At 38.2% G+C, this 22,146-nt stretch overlaps 1 long non-coding RNA gene across 1 annotated transcript; it reads left to right on the top strand.

The window, feature by feature from the left end:
- Positions 1–3,288: 3,288 nt before the first annotated feature.
- On the top strand, positions 3,289–21,627 carry LOC146691097 (uncharacterized). Its single transcript, XR_014915527.1, has 3 exons — positions 3,289–7,457; positions 11,204–11,295; positions 18,948–21,627. It is a non-coding gene; the product is annotated as an uncharacterized LOC146691097 (long non-coding RNA).
- Positions 21,628–22,146: the final 519 nt, after the last annotated feature.

Raw genomic sequence — 22,146 nt, 5'->3', positions numbered from 1 at the left:
AATTAAAGCTCAGGTCAGATTTATTAGTTTTGCATTTGCATTAGACGTTTTTTTCCTTTTATTTCATTCGAGCTTATTGGTTTTAATTCAGTTTAGTTTCAGTTACTGTCCAGACTTTATTTTCCTATTTTAGCATTTTTTGTTATTATTGGGAAAAAAAATAGTTTCTGTTTATTTATTGTATGGAGGACGTATGTCAGAGGCAAGATTTTGGAAACTCATTAGAATTATTATAATAAAACATAGTTTTTTGAAAACAGTTGTCTTGACACCCAAAGTTTAAAAAAATATGTCCATCAATGGTTCATCAGATAATTTGTGATAACAATTTTGTTTTGCCAGACTTACAGATGATAAAACTATTAGCTCTATATTTTAACTCTATATGAAAAAAAAAATCATTTTTTTAACGTTATTATTTTAGTTAACTATAATGCTTTTTTAAATATGTGGTTTTAGTTTTTAGTGTAGTTTTAGTTGCCTGTAATATCCATGGGTCAGACCTGCGAAGTCTGACTAACACAAGGTTGAAGTAGGGTGGCAATAGCGGATCAATAAAATAAATAATAATTATGATAATAAAAAAGGGGTGAAACCAGTCCAAAATATTTGGCCAGCCATATCGGGGCAGGATTTGTAATTCGCAATTCCTATATATTATCATATAGGAATTGCTTTTTATCATCATAAAAATATAATGATTTGGGTGCTTGAGTTAAGCCTCTAATTCTTTATATACAGACAAACATTATGTCTGTTAATGTCATGTGCTCTCCCAAAATGAAAGCACATAGTTTACCACATATACAACAAAATCCTGCTGCTGAATATTCAGAAGAAATCCATGTGTCCAGCTTCACTGGCAGGTACACACAGATGTAATGAATACATTTAAAATGTTGTCATGCTGGGTAAGCATCACTCTTTCCTGCTCAGCAAGTATCCATAGCAACTCTAATTTTGCAGGTGGAGCCAGATCACTGGTGGTAATTGCTTCAAACCGATGCATACTTTTACAAAATTGACCTTTATAAAAACCTTGAGACATATTAATCATCTGTTTAGCCCCCACTTAGGCTATATTCTGTCTTTGTTGAGCCGTATTGATTTATACAGCCGTCTGCAGGGAGGCACCAGACAAAAACTTTTCAAATAAAGTTGAATGACACCATTTGGTCCTGTTCGTCAGAGTGAATAAATAAATAGATAAACTGGTGAGATCATAATAGACTTTACTTTAAAGGCTTTGCTGTATTATATATGATTTTTTTTTGCACTTCAAATTTCAAGTGAAAACACTTGGCTTCTCTTTGAACGCTTGTCAGAGTCATCAGGGATTTTTCAAGAAGATTTAAATCATGTGCCTATCCAACTATTTTACAGACATTACCACTTGTACAGGCTTTACTGAATAAAAATCCTTGATCTTTTGAATTGCATAAAATGACAGAATGATAGCATAATAGCATTTTTACTGTAAAGATATACATCAGGAATTAATTATCCTAACAGGACTTACACTATCTTAAACTGATTGCAACTTGGTATACTGAGTCCCACCCAATACTTCCACCAGTTGCATCATCTAGGCCAGGAGTCTCAAACTCCAGTCCTCAAGGGCCGGTGTCCTGAAACTTTTCCATGTGTCCCTGTTGAAGCTCTCCTGAATAAAATTAATAGGTCATTAGCAAGAGTATAGAACTTGACTGCATGCTGAAGTGGCAACCCCTAACCCTACTCAGGTAATTTTAAGTAAATGTAAGTGTTTGGAAAAATGTACTTCTAAAAGTACTTTTATTGCATCATGTTCATTCACTCATGAGCTGCTGTAACATGAATCAAATGGCTGAATTGCCACCTCAGCATGCAGTCAAGTTCTATAGTCTTGCTAATGACCCACTAATTTTATTCAGGTGTGTTGCAACAGAGAAACATGGAAAAGTTGCAGGACACCGGCCCTCGAGGACTGGAGTTTGAGACCCCTGATCTAGGCCTTCCTCACACCAAGACTAACCAAAGAGCCTCTGCCTTGTCAAGTCCGGGAGCAAAGTCAGAATCTTGGCCATTTCTATGGGACCTGTAACACCACAGGTAATGTTGCCAGTCACATGTAGAGTTCAGAACAAACTGACTTTTAGACAGTGGAGGCAGAAGCAATCAGCTGGATATACAGTATACAGTAATGAGGAGCTGAACTAGTGGTTTTGAATCTGTAAAATATCGATTTAAGCTCACTGAAGAGCTGTTTGTGGTGTCCACAAGTGAGCAGATGGCCACTGCCACTTTCTGCTGCTTAAAGCAGGTTTTTCCTTACAATGCTTTCTAAATAAGGCTGTCTTTATTTAATATTGATTTTTTTCCTGTTAGTTTGCTATCATGTTAAAATCACTATGTTCTGATGACGGTATATTGTTAGACAATGGCCACAGGTGTGTGTATTTACATGCACATGCATTGCTTAGACTGGGCATAGTTAAGACTTAATTGATCTTGATGGAGTCAGTGTAACATCCATTATAAAGACAGATCTTAACAAAGACTGATTTAGCAGTTAGGACCAGGCTTAGTAAAGGCCAAATGGTACCAGACAAGCTAATTTAATGAATTTATACAATATTGTGCATGACCACAAAGATTTCCTGTAGTTCAATTGATTTAAAAACTGAGTGTTTTTTATTTTATTTAGTCATTTTGGACCTTCAGGAAGACTTTATTTCTTTTCTGTGTGCACATCTGCATGTGCTGTCTCTAACCAGCGTTTGCATCCTTGTGTTTATCTTGTTTCAGTGCTCTTGAAACTATTACAGTTTCCCAACACAACATTAACTCTGCAATTGGCCTGTAACTATATTGGTAATTTGCATGACTTGGATAACTGTTTTTGTGTTACACAGCTCATTGGATGTTGTTATTTAGTTGTTTTTTTGTTTTGTTTTTAGGGGGGGGGGGTAGACGCATGTTCTCAAAAGCACAAACTATCCTGCATCCACTGCTCTTCAGTGTATAATTAGATTGAAATTCTGTTCTCTGATCGTTGACAACACATTATCCTCTATGTCAGTCCCAAAAGCACCATTAGGGCGAGTGGCCCTGCTTCATTTGCTTTTCTTTTTTTCCCCTTCGTCTTTAGCTGTGACCCCAAAGCTGTTTGCTAAGCAGAGGAATCGAGAAAGGATTTACTTAGATGAAATGACAAGCTAATAGTGTTTAATGAGCTGTTTTGGCATGATGTCGTCCTCCCGAGCTTGTTTGCAGAGCAAGGCTATCTGACACTGCCCATCTGCAACCTCCAACTGTGTTTATGTGTACTACTAGTATGCTTATATGGCTGTGTGTGTTTGTGTGTGTGTGTGTGTTACCGTGATCAGACAGAGACAGGCTGACACAACTAATGGAGAGAGATGTACAGTTGGAGGACCTGGCAGCACACAAGAGGCTTTCAGCTCCTTAGCCTTGATTCAGAAACTCAGGAAGAGTAATGGTCTGCGAAGACCCCGGCTATGCTAAAATCACAGACAGGATAAGAGCTCTAAATGTGTTTCCAAGAGGGAAGACATGATTTGAGTGAGATCTTTATTAAGTAAGATGAGAAAAGACCTCCCACACACCTAGCCAGCAAGACCGTAGAGGTCTCTAAACTTGGAAACGCATATAAGTACATCAGAAAGATTCCCTTTTTAGCTTTTTAGCTTTAGGGGTGATCATTTTTCATAAAGGCACAACTACTGCGCACTTCCATTTGCATTTTCTATTCTAGACTGACATTTGGATGACAAATCACCAACTTGCTGAACACTTGTCATGAGAGAAAATGAATCATGACTTTTTCACTCAGATGACTAGGGTACATGTCCCATGGGTGGAATTCTTCGTGTTTTTGTTTACATTTTTAGTCACGCTTTAGTTAGATTTAATCAATGAAAGTACATGAGTAAGTTTCAGAAAAGATTATGATTTGGATTAAATTATCTTTCACATCAACTAAATGTGAGGAAGTTCTCCTCGAGTATCTTGGTTAGCAGGGTGACGTGTTCTGCACAGATCACACTGCCGCTTCTGTGGAGGTGTCATTTCTCTGGTCTTAGTGATATAGTTATATTTCTCTGTTGTTATAGTTTAAGAGGCAAGACAGAAGCTAGATTTCCATAAAATGTTGTATACTTGATACTCGATCCTATTCTTGTTGCACAAGCTGGTTTCTTTTTACCCTTTTAGGTTTTGACTGAAACACAATGAAAAGTGATGTCTTCTTGCTCTCCCTGCTTAGCTTTGCTTTTAGCAGTAGCGTCACATTTTTAAATTTAAAAAGTTCTGTTACTCTGTAAAGATTGTGGTTTAGCATTTTCAAATGGGTGGATATGACCACTCTTATGTTTGGCAGGGCGTTTCCACTGTGGCATTTCAGGAGTTATAATAACAGGCTTGCTTACCAATTATTCAGTCATGTGTCCTTTTTCATGAAACAAATAATTGCACCTGTCCAAAGCAGTGTGCAATAATTGTCAATTATAGACTTTACCAAAGAAAGCCTTTGTGAATGAAGTTTCTGATCTTTATTTTCTAAAGTGAAAAAGGTTAAATAGTAAATTGAGTGAACAGTAAATGAAACGGAAAGTTTTGGGGTTTATTAGACCGGTTCAGTGGCAAATTTTAATCCTTCAAGTCCACACTGAAAGCATTTTAAAGAAAATATAGAGAATCATTGTACCTTTCATTGTACGAGACCATATTACACAGGATATTGCCATTTCAGGGTGATTTAATGCTTAATCCCGACAATAAAAAATATTTTTAGCAAACTGACTGTCTCATTTATAACAATCATGTGGACATTACTTGCAACATTCATCAGCCACCCTGAAAATGACAGCGCTGCAGTTTTATATTAGCTTATCCACTGGGCTAATTCTGTTTGTCGTGCAATTAAGGAAGTCTGGCAAACGTAAATGTTACAAAAAGCTATGCTCCATACCTGAAATTAATTTCCACAACCACAGTGAACTTTGAATTTTAATAAGCTATTATCTCATAATCTGCATTATAGTTAAATGGTATAACTACTACACACGCACACTCACAAAAAGAAAAGCCTAATGAGGTTTGCATGACTCATTGTCGGTCTTGCAGTCAGCTTCATTTATAGCCATGCTAAACTGATTTGGAAAATATTATTAAACCTACTGAACCATCCTTTCTCTAATAATTAGAGAGCAACCTCAACATTTTTATTACTATATATATACATATACACACACATACACACATTGATGCTTTTTCATTCTGCAACCCAAACTAAACCTTTTGAGCCTCTCTCTCATCTCTGTGCTGCTGCATGCCCAGAATGTTAAACTGCTAAAGAATAGAGCCTATTTCTAAGGCTTCCTTCGCCTTCCCTTGTGTTTAAACTGGAAAATCACCCTACATCCACCTTTGGCTGATGTTAAACTCTGCGTTGAGCAGCAAAAAGGATAAAGCCCAAACAGCTTTGACATCCAGAGGCGATATTGATATATTTCAGACCTTTCTGCTTTTGAAATACTGCGTGACACTTTACTGCATAAATATTGTTTGTTTTCGCATTTCTCTTTCTCCAAAACAGCCCACCAGCCAAAGAGTTTCACTGGTAGTATTGGTGCTGCCGATTTTCACGCCATGGTTGTGCACTTAAGTCTCAACTCTCTGAGAATACCTTAATCTCTGCCACAAGCCGGGGCTGACGAAATAGGTCATATTGTATCGAAACATTAAAATAAAATGTTGTTAATTAACAAAATAATTAAAAATAGAGCATAACAATCATTGTGTGTTTTCAGTCACTGAAACTATTCAGGAGGCTGTTTCAGGTCATTAATCTGACCCTGAAGGTTTTTCTTCTTATAGTTGTAAAACTTCAAAGGCTGGAATAGTAATAATGTGAATGTTATGCATGTTATTATAACACCAACATTTTATCTGCCATTTCAGGATTCATGTCTGCTCTGTACTCCTCAGTGTCATACACACACGAGTAAAATATTTCGAGTTGCCTACAATGGACATGCCAAGTTGCCAACAGTGCAGCAAAACATCTTTTATACCACAACTGGGGTATTGTGCTATCCATTTTGGCTGAAAGCAGTTTTTCTTTTCGACAATTTCCTGCATGCACCTGCACTATTATTAGTTGTGTATGAGCTGGGACCTCTTGTCAGCTCTCCATCAATCACTTTTCAAAATAATCACCTATAGACAGCTTCTTTAAAACACGATAACAGCTAAATGGATTCTTTAGTCCATCACTGTCCAATGAATGACATATTACACATAGTTGTAGAATGAGGTTAGCTGCACATGAAATAATTCAATTCAGTTTGACTGGATTTATACAGCTCCAAATCACAAGAACAGTCACCTCAACACACTTCATGTTGTAAAGTAAAGAGAGAAAACCCAGCAACCGTGATTAGCAAGCTCTTGGCAACAGTGGGAAGGAAAAACTCCTTTTTCACGGACCTGCCTTTTAAAAGTGTCGTGGATAAATACAACAAAAGAAGACCCAGGGAAATGGAGTTAATGATAAAAATGATTTAAAAAAATAACGCTAAAAACCCTGAAAACCATGAATTTCACACCTGAGCCTCAACTCTCGCTGCCTGGTACCAAACGATTCATGGATCGGTACGGGGCTGTGACCCGGGGGTTGGGGACCGCTGGTCTAGAGCCATGCTATAACTTTTTTGAAGCTTACTGTTATTACATTATGTGTGCAACAACAAACCTACCCAGATATATTAGATAAGTCTGCAGTTGTTTAACGTATCTCTGCTGCTCTGTCAAAACAGTTGAACTCCACTTTGTGACTGCAGGGGTGGTAAATCCTCATGCGTTAGTACCATGGTATCAGATTACACTCTTGACTTGATGATAGGCCTCTTGTATTCTCTTGCTTTAGTTGAACTAGATTTTGTGTGGTCATGGAGTGTTGATAATTGCGGATAAGGCACAGGTTGGCTGTGTAATTCAAGGGGATGAACATTAATTTACACTGAAAGACACTAGCTGTGATTTGTTCCTCTTATCTATATGGATCTCTGTCTGCATCGTGTGCACTATAACTGGCGCTGCTGCCATCATTATGCTGCTATGGAGACAGGAGGGCGGACAAGGTCTCATCCAAATCCATCAGCAAGTCTGAGTTATTCAGCCCTGCCCTGCTCTGGACAGGCTCAACCGTAGAGTTCATACCAAGGGAGGGGTGTGGGGGCTGCTAAATCATTCTGCATCAAATGGCAGCTTTAGAAAATCAATGCTTCTCCGTTTTTTTTTTCTTTCTGCAGACAGAAGTGCATGGGGTGAGCAGAGGAGGATGTAGAGTGATGGAGGAATACTGTCTGTCTATAAAGAGAGAATATCATCTTCATGTTAATGAAGATGAAAGGGTCATAGAGGCAGGGGCAGCAAGCAGGAGCCAATTAGAGGTAACCAGACTTCATCAGCAGGGGCTACTATATAGAAATGGTATACAACATTATCGCAAAGGGTGGCCATCACATTGAGTAACACGCTTCATAAAGCAAACCTAGTGCACTTACATGAGTGGGGGTCATGCTGAGCTTAGACTGAACTATGACCTTGAAACACAGGCTGTTGTGTGGCTAAAAAAACCCACCTGGCCTCGTCTAGTAACCAGCTAAATGCATGAAATGGAACCCAGGGAGAGGTTTCCTATTTTCTGACTTCCATTTGTCTATAAAATCCAACAGCAGAAAAAGGATCTCCTGCATAAGGCTGAGCTGAGGAGAGATTCCGAAATGTCTCAGTCCCATGTGCAAAATGAAAACTAAAACATTAAACCAAATGATTAATTTTTCTTGTAATTGTTTGTTAAAGGAATTTTCAATAGTAAAGCGTGGGCCATGCCCCCCCCCGATTAGAATATTAATGTGGTACATGTGGGCCTTGAGATTTCATTTCTATTAGTACGTTCCTGAAAAAGCCATCTGTTTCAAACCATGTGGTGTTCATTTATCCCACCGGTTTTTGATCCATCACTATTTTGTTGCTCTGGATTGTAGGAATTGTAATTAAGAGAATACCTCATTAGTAGTCGAGAAATTCAGCAGTGAAGCTCAGGTGGTGAAAGAAAAGCTACAGATTGAGAATCAACACCAACAACTGAATCGTCAGAAGAGTAAGAAACTGTTTGGGATAACAAAAATAAGTACACGCAGAAAGCACTCAAGTGAAAATAGGAGCTATTTCTGAGACTTAAAGCATGCGATCAGAAGACATTATACTTGTGTGTTGATTAGAGATGTAATTAAAAGTTTGTGTGAGCTAAAGAAGAAATTCCAAAGTGGTCTGCGGCATTAATAAGTGTTGGGCTGCCTGCATAGCAACAACTTCACTAGCCTCGGCTGTCTCATCCTTGAGGAATAACTGTGTTTTTAAAATTCCTGAATTTTCTTCGTCATCTGAAATACCTCCGCCCCCTATTTCTATTAAACTGACACTAATATTGAGGCGATGCCTTGTAGTGCAATGTGCCTCTTTCTCTACCAGAGGCCAGCTGGAGGATAAGGCAGCAGAGTTCAGTGAGCTGTGAAAAGAACCAATTGTGGTTTAGATTTTTTTTTAAAATTAGTAATAAGGGAAATGGAAAATTCTTCTTCACCTGTATCGTGATATTTTCAGTTAAATCCCATTGATAAGCGTCGACATTAGACACATTGCTGGTGGCGCAATCACCAGCAGCTCAGGGTTTATTTCCTTACCCACACTATGTGGGAGTTGGTCCCCAGAGTGCCATCCATTTAAGTGCATTGGTAGAACTTTAAAAGAAGTGATATAGTGTGAGTTAACACAAGAAACCATGAAACATCTGTCAGCTGTCAGGAATAGCAGGGCCATGGGAGGGGACAGGCAGTTCCCAAAACAACTGAAATGGAAGAGCGCATTTTGTTTTGTAATTGGAGACAGGGTCCTGTCACAGGACAGTGAACTTTTAGAAGAAAAGCATCCCGCTGTCACCTTACGCTTAGGCATCATTATCAGGTGCGCATGAAACAGTTCACCTTGTCGCTCACCTTGCCTGCCATATTATTTGTGCAATTTGCTCTGAAGTCAATCAGTCAATCAAGCTTTGTTTGTACCTTTCACAAAGACCTTTCACAGAGGTTAGTGCGGTTCAAAGTGCTTCACAGGCATAACAAGAAGAAAAAAGAGAAATCATATGCAACAACAAAAAAACCTTTAAATGACCAAAAAAAACCCTCCCAAAATATTAAAATAAAATAAAAAATCATAAAAACTTACCTATAATAACAACTAGTATGTTATAGTGTATTATTTTCTGACATTTAGAAAAAATAACATATATAAGTAATGTGTGTGCTGAACTAAATAACATTTTTAAATAAATAAACACATAAATATATATAATTTATGCATGTGTCTGTTTATTTGGTAAAAGTGGATTGATGGTAAATCAAAGTCAAATCACAGCATGAAAATATTTTAAAATTGTTCACAAAGCTTGGACCCTGAGAAGGGAAGCCGCTGTATTTGTCTGATTTAAATACACAGAAATAACAAAACTGCAAAATAAATCACAGCAAAATGTAATATTTGCTTAAGACCGACCTAACGATTCAACGATTTCATTCCTTATGCCGCAAAATGCGCCATCCATCCCACCATTAACAGTGGAAGTTTCCAGAACTGTGCTGAACAGTGCAATTTTGTGCTGGGTTGATGTCTTCCAAAAAGAGGAGACAAGACAGATGAAGCCCAACTAAAGCCCAACAACCTTTCCAACATTACCTCTTCTCTCAGCCCCTTTGTGTTATTAGTATCACATCGCTCACCTTGTCTGCCATGGCTCAGAAGTAGATTTATATCCTTGGTTTGGCGCTCAGGCCTTCTCAGGTGAGTGAAGGTGGAGACTGTAGTCTTAGTAGTAAGGAAGAGAAATAATGGACCCGAAATGGTTTTCTGCATCAGATCATGAGTGATGGCACTTCCTCACTGGTGAGACAGGTCTCTGTAGTGGCTTTCATACTAACATGCTTTTCTTTTTTTTTTCTCTCTCTTTCTTTGTAAGTTGAAACCTAAGAAAAGTTGAAGACTTAAACAATAAAACTATCATTCTAAATTTATTTTGTGATCTACAGGGGTGCTTCTGTGCAGATCTGTTTAACTGCTTCTTTTAAAAGATGCCAGCTGATCGCTGAGAAACTGAAATGTACAGTGTTTCTGTGCATATTGTCATAAATACAGAAGTAAACAGACATCTTCTGTGCCTTCTGTCCCCCATGGGAGTCATGCACGCTTCATTTTAACAGACGAACCAGATGGATGAACAGTTTTTTTTTTTGTTTTGTTTTGTTTTTTCAGCAAGTACTGAATTTTAAAAATGGAAAATATCACACTGTCTGAAAAGTCAAACTAATGCTACTGTCAGTTTCTCAGTCTGATACCCATATGGAAAATATATATATAAATCTTATAAAGTTTGTATCTGTCTTATATGAAACTTGTATGAAAAGCATACAAAGGTGAAAACAGATATAAGATCCCTTGAAAAATTATATAAATGAAACTTGTATGTTTTGGATACTTACTAAAACAATATATGAAAGTGGCCACTTTCATGAGTAAATCATATAAGCCTTATACCGGTATGCTTCACTACATGAAGTAGGCCACATCTGATGCAAGTCTTTTATACGTTTTTTCTATTTCTTTTCCATATGGGTACTTAATCTGTGATTAAACAGTATAACAAATGTGTTAACTTTAGCTACAAAAGAGTTGATTTGTGTAAAAAAACAAAAAAAACAACAACAAAAAAACTAAGTCATTATCATTTTCATCAGGATCAGTTTGTTTCCTGACTGATTCTTTAGACAACTGCAAATGTGAATCCTCTGCAGTAGAGATTTAAGTGTATGTTACAAAAGTATTCATAGTGTTCTTCATGGTATTTTGCTTTCATATACTGAAAGCAAAATACCAGTTATTATAAGCAACAGATCCTTACACACTAAAAGTACTTATAATCGAACAGTACAGAATCTGAATATAATACGGTGCAAAAATAATCTCTCAATCACTGAAAGAAATATTAAAGCAGCTGCACTAAATATTAGATCTCTATCAGGGAAGTCTCTCCTAATCAATGATTACATCATTTCACATGATATACATGTTCTCTTTCTTTCAGAAACTTGGTTAGATGGAAATTCAGAACAAGCTGTATTAATAGAGACTTGCCCAACTGATTATCACTTCATTAGTGAGACCAGAAGGCAATAGGTGAGTTCAGCACCTTTGAATATTTAGCTACTGAAATAAATGAACCAAACAAAGTTTTATTTCTAAACATATATAGACCACCAAAATCTAATACAAACGTTTTTAATGATTTCAATGACCTTTGCTCTGCAATATGTCTAGACTATGACCAGATAGCAATTGTGGGAGATTTTAACATTCATACTGACAAGCCTCAAAATAGCGGAACAAAAGCATTAAATGATGTCCTCCATAACTTTGATCTAATCCAGCACATTAGTGAGCCAACGCATAATCGAAGACACACTCCGGACCTACTTATTAGCAAAGATCTAAATATCTCTAACATTGCCGTTACTGATATTGCATTATCTGATCATTTCTGCATTTTATTTGATAGCAACATCTTAGCCAATATACCTAATCAGAGTAAGATCACTGTTAAAAAATGCTTCCTTAAAGAAAACTCAGCTGAATATTTTAAACTGATGTACACTTCCACCTTGTTTAAATCACCAACATCCACCAACACACATTCAGTAAACAAACTGACAGATGATTTTCTATCCAAAATCTTAGACATGATGGATAAGATTGCACCATTCAAGGTTAAAACTGTCTCTAGTAAAAAGAAGTCTCTGTGGAGAAGTGATCCACTGGTATGTAATGAAAAAAGAGAGTGCTGGCGTGCTGAGAGAAAATGGCGGAAAACTCGACTCCAGGTTCACTGCGAGATATATAAAGAGAGGCTGAATAAGTATCAACTAGCCCTGAAGGATGCAAGGGAGTCATTTTTCTCTGAGATTATTCATAGAAACAACAATAATGCTAGGACATTATTTGCTACAGTGGAGAGATTAACTACTCCTCCAGTGGCAATAGCCCCTGAACTAAGCTCCACCAGGGCCTGCAATGAATTTGCCAGCTTCTTTATTGAAAAGATCTTGAAAATCAGAAGATCGATTGGCACATTAGTTTCAACCCCCAATACCGACGTTAAGCCCAATTAGCACTTATGCAAAGAAAATGACTCACTTTCAAACAATAAATCAATCAAGCCTCGATAAAATTATTGAGAATCTAAGCTCTGTCATATTACAGACAGGTTTTCTTAAAAAGGTCCTCAGGGAGGATCTGATCCAAATAGTTAACGCATCCCTCCTATCAGGTGTCTTTCCCAAAGCCTTAAAAACAGCAGTTATCAAACCAATATTAAAGAAAAAGAACGTAGACAGCACATTAGTGCAAAACTACAGACCAATCTCTAATCTTCCATTTATCAGTAAAATTATTGAAAAAGCTGTTTTCCAGCAGTTAAACAGCTTTCTCATAATGAACAACCGCTTTGATATTTATCAGTCTGGTTTTCGTAGGCACCACAGCACCGAGACAGCCCTTGTCAAAGTGTTTAATGACATCCGTATGACCGTGGGAAATCCACAGTATTGGTACTCCTGGACCTTAGTGCGGCGTTTGACACCGTTGATCATGATATATTACTGGAACGTCTAGAGAGCTGGGCCGGACTCTCTGGTACAGCACTCGACTGGTTCAAGTCCTACCTTAAGAACAGGAACTTCTATGTGTCAATTAGCCAATTTTCATCACAAAATCTAGAAATCACATGCGGGGTCCCCCAGGGTTCCATCCTAGGGCCCCTCTTATTTAGCATTTACATGCTCCTGTTAAGCCAGATTATAACCATCAATAATATTAACTACCACAATTATGACGATACTCAACTTTATATCTCAGTGTCACCAGGTGATATTGAACCTATCCAAATTAATAATTGGATGTCTCATAATTTCCTTCAGCTGAACAATAACAAAACTGAAGTACTTATCTTTGGACCCAAAAAAGATCTATTAAATATCAGTAATCAGCTCAAACTGGTCCAACTAGAAACTACCGATCAGGCCAGAAATTTAGGTGTAATAATGGACTCAGACCTGAACCTCCAGGGCCCGTTAAACGTTATGACAAAGTCAGCCTTCTATCACCTGAGGAACATTTCTAGGATTAAAGGACTGATGACACAAGGAGACCTAGAAAAACTCATCCATGCATGTATCTCTAGCCGCCTTGATTACTGTAACAGTATCTTCACGGGTTTACCCAAAAAATCAATTAGACAAGTGCAGCTGATTCAGAACGCTGCTGCTCGTGTTCTCACTAGAACCAAGAAAATAGAGCACATTACTCCAGTTCTAAAGTCATTACACTGGCTCCCTGTAGCTCAGAGAATAGACTTTAAAGTGCTTTTTGTATCTTTAATCACTAATGTTTTATTATCGGCTCCGTCTCTGATTATAAGTTGTATTGTTGTTTATAATTTGAATGGGTTAGCACCAGAGTACATTAGGGATCTGCTATCATGGTACAAACCATCTAGATCAGTCAGGTCCTCCAGCTCTCGTTTATTGACCGTCCCTAGAACCAGAACTAAACATGGAGAAGCAGCTTTTAGTTTCTATGCTCCTCACATCTGGAACACACTATTGGGAGAATGCAAAGCTGCAGAGACACTGAACTCTTAAGTCTAAAATTAAAACTTACTTATTTAGACTTGCTTATGAGTAACTGATCCTATTATGGCTCTCTACCTGTTTGTTTTATTTTTTTCATATAAATTATTGTCTTGATTACTGTTTTATTGTAAATGCTTTCTTGTAAATGTTTTCTTGTATTTTACTTTTATAGTGTTTTATGTTTTATTTTTTGTGTTTTATTTTAATCATGTAAAGCACCTTGAATTGCCTTGTGCTGAAAGTGTGCTAAACAAATAAAATTGCCTTGCCTTGCCTTCTTGTCCAGTCACCTGCCTAACAGCCCATTCCAGCACTTGACTGTACTTACCTCAACAAGATTAGTTTGTTTTGTCTCTAAATTTTGTAGTAAATTAGCAGCAATGTGTAAACTTCAGTGAAGCTCTCAAGCGGCTAAATAACAAAAGTGAGTGGACCGCTGAGTGCTGTAAGCATATGGGCGACTGTTTTACAGCAGGCTTTTTGGGCTTTGCAACACAGAAATTGCTGTAGGTGACCTATCTGAACTAAGTCTCAAAGGCCATTATTGTACAGTAAGAGAGATAGCTAACAAGCATGTGGTTAGAGCAAAAACGAAGGTCCCCCCTGGTGTGAGGTGCAGACAAAGTGTCAGTTCGGGTCACAATCTGTCTTTTTATAAATATATCTGGACACAAACTTGCAACTTTCATGTAGCAGAATTTTAAAATATGAAAAAAGAAAACCACCCAAAACATTCTCAAGTGGGAACAAGCCTTTAAAAATAGAGTTGGACATTGGCTGTTTCCAGCTATAAATCATACACTGATGAGCCAAAACATAATGACCTCAACTGCTTAATATTTGATGGCAAAACAACAAATTACTGAGGCACGGGCTCTACAACACCTCTTAAGGTGCCCTGATTGATCTGGCATGAAGATGTTTGCAGCAGTTCCTTTAAGTTCAGTAGTGCATAAAACCTTACAACATGTCTCCCTGGATGACTATAAGGAGGACTCACCAGTGCTGACTGGAAGCATCCCACAAGCCCTGCCATTTTTGGAGATGCACTGACCCAGTCTTCAGTCGAGAACAAATAGCTGTTGTCAAAGTTGCACAGGTCTGTTAGTTACACATTTTTCCACCTGTTTTCAACATAACTTTGAAAACTCCAAATCTAAAATATCCCCAAACTTTGAATGCTCAATTGTTACAAAACAATTGGTGTCATTGAAGACCCGACAGCAGGGATGGACTGGCCATCTGGAGTAATAAGATTTCCTCTCTATTGTTTAAAGCAATCCCCTCTCATCTAATAACACTCACTGTTTTAATCATCATTTTCAATAGTGGAGTATATATATCAGATATGTGAGGTGAACAAATGAGAGATGTGATTAAAATGTCCAATTCTGCAGTAGACATGGTGCTAACCCCCAGTTTCTTTGTTGGGAATAGCACTATTTAGTGAAGTAATAACATTTATAAGTAGCCACATTTATATAAGAGAATTGAATGAAAGCTATAGCTTAACCACATACATTGTATTTGACTAGACGTCCTGAAATAACTCTGATTGGTGTTTAGGCAAACGTTAATGGATTGTTAAAAAAATTCCACTCCTTTCTGTTTCTGCTCTTTTCTCTTTAATGATAGCTTGGCTTTGCACAGGGAGCCTCTAATTGCATTGAACAGTAATGACGGTAGCCACTTACGAAACCCTCCACTAAAGTTCAAGTAGCCTGAGACTTTTTCTAGTCCCAACAACCCTGACAGAGCGAAACATTTTTTCTCTCGGCTACAGCTGTGTTTTGATCTTGCAAACAGCAAAGTGTGTCAAAGAATCAGCCGGGGTGATTGTACAAATTAAATAAATAAATAAATAAAATAATTTAACATCAGAAATTCAAGACTTGTTAGCTTAAAAAACCCAAACCAAACAAAACCCAGAATGTTTCTTTCTATAATTTAAAGTACATGAGGTGGACCAATAGGACAGTTTAATTTGGGGTGTTATATGCTATCATTTTCTGCAAAGCAAATTTACCTACGGGTGTAAAATAATGTAACCTTGAACCTTGTTATATTACACATGTTTACAGAGCTGCTTACATAGATTAGCTTACATGTGAACAGTGCATTTATCTACATTTTGATGCAAATTTGACAGCCGATATCACACATAGAATAACAAAAACTTGATTGAGCTGATGTTAAAGTTTCCCATAAGTTCCAGCTTCGGCGCTCCAAAAAAAGCAAGCAACAGAATTTGCTAAATTATTCTCCCTGCAGTCATTATTATGAGAACATTATTATAGCCAAATTCACCCCAAACCTTAACCTCTGTCACTTTGACATGTGTTTACACAAGTCAAATGTGAGGAAGTAAAGTGGGCCAGGAATCCGCCTGTCAACATGCACCTCCCGTGATTAAAGCCTTATTTACAGTCATCTCCCACAGCTCTTGATTGATGGTAGCCATCTCATTAACGACAAAGCAGTCCAAGGCCTCCTAACATGTCCAATAGACACATTTTCCCTCACTCAGGCAGTTGCACTGCAATTAGAAGTCCCCTAGAAGCCAACTGTACTCCAGAAAAAGAGAAATGGCTAGCTCTTTTGCAGCTTTGATATTGTTTCAGAGGGCAGTGAAGAAAATGTAAAGAAGCGAGTGGGAATGAGGCATAGAATTGAGGTTGGAAATAAGGTGGTGGTATCATGTGAATGATTTATTAATGTAGCTGGACACTTAATAATTACTTAACACACACACGCATAGATCACCTTTACAGTATTTCTGTCAGGCAAAGGCGCAAGAATGGAAATGATATGTGATTGATGCCAGGAAGCATAGGCACAGCCCAGGGGGAAAGCAGTGCAAGGTCTTACTTATAAAAACATCAATCAAGGAGCACGGTCTGTGAAGCCATGGGCTGTGAAACACCAGAGGTCCCCCACCCCCACTCTTCACACTGTGAACAAGACTTGCCTCAAAGGGAAGTAGGATTCCTTTGCTCGGTTAATGAAGACATTGACGCCATGCGTGGCTGCTACATAGAAAGGAAACATATCACAGTGAGGATGACTGCAGTGTTGCACGTTGCACAAACCACAACTCAGTGTTGATGGTTTACCGCCCCTCCAAAGAAGCACACACCACGCCATGAAATGGGCCGTATTATAGCCACAGTGCTATTTCTAAAATTGAAGATTAATGCTAGTATATGACAAAACATGTGCAAGCTGAAATAAAGTAATAATGTAGTGTCCATTGGTGTCCTCACTTCTTCTTCTCCGCTGCACCAAAACACACTTTATCACAAACGTAGGAGGGGTGACAGTTCATTATGTTGTTTTCAAATAGGACCAGATTACAGTAAACCAACCTGCTATGGAAACCTGAACCCCACTGCAGGGATAAGATTAAATTTTATTCAGGTAGCATATATGCATAGTTAATTTACAAAAGGCAGGTCCACAAGGTAATTACTTTAAAAAGCTTTTAATGTTCAACTCTTAGATATGGGGAAGTGAAAGGGCATCTTTATGGCTCTGTTGTCAATTCTTTTAGCTATAAATACAAAAAACCCATCCTCATTGTTGTGTAGAAGTGGGAGGTTTTTTAACACTAGCAAAGAGGGATGTTATAAAATGCATCAATAGATTGTCTCGAGTCAGATATGATGCGAAGATATGAAGTTGTTGAAGAAACAAACAGCCTTTGTTGCATCACTGTTACCAACTTATAAAGGCCTTAAACCTTACTGGAAAATCTATTTTACACAAGTATTTCAGAATACTTTACTGTACTTCATAATCCAGTCAGGTATCTTTTCCGACTGTGTAGACACCTCAGGTTTTGAGAGACCTTAAGTTTCTTCCACGATATGGAAAAGTATGGAAAAGGTCATGTCTGGACAAAAACACGAGCACTCGGAGAGCACAACCCCTTAAAACGTTGATGTTTTATGCTGATGTCGGCATTGCAATATGTTAATCTTTTTGTGTAAAAATACAATTTTAAAGAGAGAGAAAAAAAGAGTGACAAAAACATATTAATGTCACTGTTGTAACCATAACTGTTTATCTTCTGTTTCTCTCTTTTCCCCTTTGTCTTCTGTACTTCCCATTTTTTACATATGGATAATTTTCATTATGCTGGCTTGACTTGCCGCTGCCTTCATTTGTGTCTCTTCGTCACACTTGAGAACCTACCAGCCAAGTTATGAGAAAGATATAGAACGGTGTGAAGCTGTCCCTATATGCAACCTTAAGAGCAAGCACTATGAAAATAAACTGTCTTACGTAGGGGGCTGTGGCATATATAGTTCATGTCACTTGATAAAACACCTCTGTAGGATACACCTGTGCTTTCTCAAGCTCTGCTAGTCCAGAAGCCTCTTCTGTCCTCGACTTCATCAAGGTGGATTTTCTGCTACAGTCACACTCTGGAAAACAGAGATTAGAGGCTGCAGGGATCCGGTCTGCAACCGCTTGCTGTCAACAGCTCCCTTCAGAGCGTCACAATGGCAATAATTTAGCAATGCAACTGAGTTAGTCTGCTTTCAGTTTGAGATTGAATAAGCTCAAGGTGGCAAGTACATACAATGTGTTTGTGATAATATGGTGATTAAATGTGATAAATGAGAAATCTGTCTATATACCTTTGTGAACGTTCATACTAAGTGTTGCATCCACATTCACATGAATTTGAGATCCACATTGTGCACAAATGTTTTGAGGCACAGCGATTTAACTACAAAATGACACAAGCGTTTGGTAACCTTGTTTTTTTTTTTTTTTTAAATAGACCAGAATAAAATTAGTTGGCAGCCAGTTCAGCTGAGTCACTTTTTGCAAAGAGATTTGTTGCAGACGAGTTGCTCTTATCAACAAAGATTAGAATGTGTTCAAAGTCTGTCTCCTTTGTTGTCCGCAAAACTTTGCCAGTGAATCTGAGTCAGACTGCAACTGTTTGGAGACAAGTTGTCTCCCACCAGGTGACTTGCACAATCATCCTGTGACTGGAACATTGAGGATGTTGCATGCTCAGTGTCTGACTGACCAGTTAGGCCCTCCAACTACTTACAATTTGTCGCTAAATGTGAAAAAAAAAAATGCTATACTCAGCCAATCACTAATTTGTTTTCTTTTTTCTTCTAGTTGCAAGGAGGTTGATGTCCTATTCTATTGCGGCTGACCTCTAAGAAGAAGGACGCGCTTTCATGTAGATATGTGTGGGTATCACGTCTGTGTAATGGAAATAGAAGTAAGAGAAAGTGTCATTTATATAACAAAGATCTCCTCTGAGTCAGTTCACCTATCCCTATTCGTTACCACTTCCTGTGGTATTTTTATTTGCCATCTTCTAATTGTTCCTGCCCCTTATTATTTTTACCAGTTCCCAGTTGCTCTGGTGTAATTAGCTTTTTGTTTCTCTAGTTGTCCTTTTTCCTGTTCACCATATCGCCCTCTCTTCCTACTTGTGCCTGCCTTGCTCGCTGAGTTTTGCTCTGCCCCAGCTGCCTTATAGTAGGACCAAATCCAGACATCGGCAACCAAATTAGCTTAAAAGAAAATATAGGGGAAACCTAAAAAAGTAAGACACTGCTGTAATCCCATTACATTTGTCTGTAATATACAAAAGTAAGTACATTCATCTCATTCACTCACTGATAAAATATTTATGTTATTTCTTAAGTCTGTACTGAAAAAATGACAGAGTGGGCTACAACTGTGCAGGTGTGTGTGGAGATATGTACATTACTTAGAATTTATGGCGTAAAGGACAAAAATGTGTGAGAAGCATACAGACAGTTGCCAGGCCAGACACAATTATATTCACCACATCGCTCTCCAAGCCCCTGGAAAGGCAGCGTACTCACACAACGCTTTTAGCTAAACGTCTCCAGAGTGACTAAATAGTAGCATCATTTAGTTAACTTCCACTTAAGGGAGAGATGTTCCTTTTTCATGGGTTGCTCACAATTTATCCAACTTGAAGAAAATGTTGTGCTATAAAAGTTTAGGTTCATTGCTTTGTATAATTTAGACCAAAGCTGCCTCGAACATTAGTTTTCCATATTTGTCTCGTGTTTTTATGTACCGGGTGCTTTTTTTTGTGCTAGCTTGCTTCTGCACTTCCTTCACTTGCATGTCTTAATCATGCTTTAACGCCTACCAGTGAGGATGCGAGAAAGAGATACAAGGGCTGAAGCTGCCAATTATCCCGATATACGACCCCACAAGCAGTTTATTCACAGTGCGAATAAACTGTGTTACATGTGGAAGTGCAGCATACGCAGTTCATGCAACTCGATAAAAGATTTCAGCTTAGGATATACCTATGTTCCCTAACTCTTAGCTCCTCCAGAAGCACTCTCCTTATCTCCTCCAAGGTGGATTTAAGAGATTGGAAGAGCCTTCATGAGAGTGTGTGTGGGTGGGGGCATGGTTTCCACGTTATGGAAGAAAAGGTAGCACCAGGAAGCAAAATATAACATGCTTCCTGTTTTTATTTTGATTTTATAGTTTCAGTCCTCCAGAATTTATTTGGCAGCATAAATACCTAAATAGTTCAAATGTAACATACAGGCATTTTAAAATGTGAAATTAAAATGTAAAAGGTGTTATTCTGGTTTTATTTCCACCAAACAGTACAGCACCTACAGTAAGTTGTCTCTTCTATGCAGATGTTGATCAGTGTGGAGATGTGAGTCAGGAAAGTCTGAAATTTTGAAGTGAAAACTGTGCAGCTATACCCTGTATCATGGTTTGTCATTTCAAAGCCGAACTAATATGAGTGGTGCCTGAAGTCATGGAACTTTAGTGTTGTACTTTGGTAGAATTATTTACGGGCCAGTCATTATTTTTACCTTCAGAAAGGTCATTTGTCAAGCCTCTTTTAATTGGGTTATTTTTCATGGAACAAACACAACTGTCTGGAGAGTATTTCATTTAAAATGTTGATAAGCAGCCGATTGTTCCTGTGCCTGTCATCTGCATGATGATGTTGTAGCGCCAGGGCAGTGGTGAACTGAAGGGCTAGAAGTGTGCTGCGTTGCAACATAAAAATTAGCATATTTTTTTTATTACTACGGCAGAGAAAAGAAATTCGCGTTAGAGCCGCATTACGGAGCGCATTTCTTTATAAATATGTCCACTTAACACAGAGCATAAATTAACCAGTGTTTTTCCATTTGCGAGAGCATTTGTGGAATTAATGGTTTGTTTTTTCCTTTTTCTTTTCTGACCATTTCATTATTTCCTTGAAGGAAATGTGAAAGCACTTAGGTTTTCCCCTGCTACCTATTTGCATTGCATTATGGTGCAGGTGCAGTGGCTAGGGAAAGGGTCTGGAACCATGCTAATGAACAACCTTGTTTTAATTAACTTCAAGTTAAAATGGCGTGAAATTGAAAATGATTATTGCCAAAGTAAACATCCCTAATTAGGATATAAGGGGTGTAAGTAAATTATTTGATAACTATTGTTTATGTGGAGCTTTGCATCACCTGGTTTGGGTTAGAAATTAATCTCCAAAGCACAAACCGAATGCACGATGGCAGACAATCTAATTCTCTGTAAGTGGAAGAAATTATCATTAGGGCTATTCAATAATTTATAGCTCTTTTACTGTTTAGGTTACTACTACATATTTTACTTCTTGTAATTGTTACAGGTTGAGGCAGACCTGTCATGGTCCTGGGTCGTGCGACCCAGTGTTTTGTGTTTAGTCTATTTTGATGTTTATTGATTGTTTAGGTTCTTTAAGGTAGTCCAGTCCTTTTGTAGTTATGTTACCCTTGTATCAAGCCTCCCTTGCCCTTCGTGTGTTTATGTCTGTGTGTCTTGTACTGTCAAGTTCATGCTGTCGCGTCTGTCACCTCCCCCTGTACTACGTCTCCCCGGTTCATGTCCCATGTTTCCTGTTTTACTTTGAAGGCCTGCATTCACTGTCAGTGTATTCAGTTTCACTCCTCCTGTCCTGTCGTTAAGTTCATGTATATCAGCTGCGTTCCCATGTGTGGCCACTTCCCCTGATCATCCCTCATGTGTATTTAGTCTCTGTGTTTCTTACAGTCTGTGTCGCGTCGTCTGTGTTCCCACCCTCCATGTTTCCATGCCCGGTCTGTTGTATTCTAAGTCATAGCCTTACCTTAGTTCATTCCCAGTTTAGGTTTCTGTTTAGTTATTGCTTTTGTGCTGCCCTTATTCTTGTTTGTTTCTCTTGCGTTACCAGCCACAATAAAAGGCTCGCTTTTGTTTAAAGGTTACTCCCGTGTCACTCGTGTCTGCACCTGAGTCCTCCACGCACTCTCCACACGGTCTGTCACAGCGGACCCTGACAAGACCCAGCAAA

This window comes from Copadichromis virginalis, linkage group LG16 (assembly GCF_057382275.1).
Source record: "Copadichromis virginalis isolate Kocher_CV1m ecotype Utaka linkage group LG16, C_Virginalis_male_GT1.1, whole genome shotgun sequence".
NCBI classification, from domain to species: Eukaryota; Metazoa; Chordata; class Actinopteri; order Cichliformes; family Cichlidae; genus Copadichromis; species Copadichromis virginalis.
This window is presented reverse-complemented; position numbering and strand designations above follow the sequence as displayed.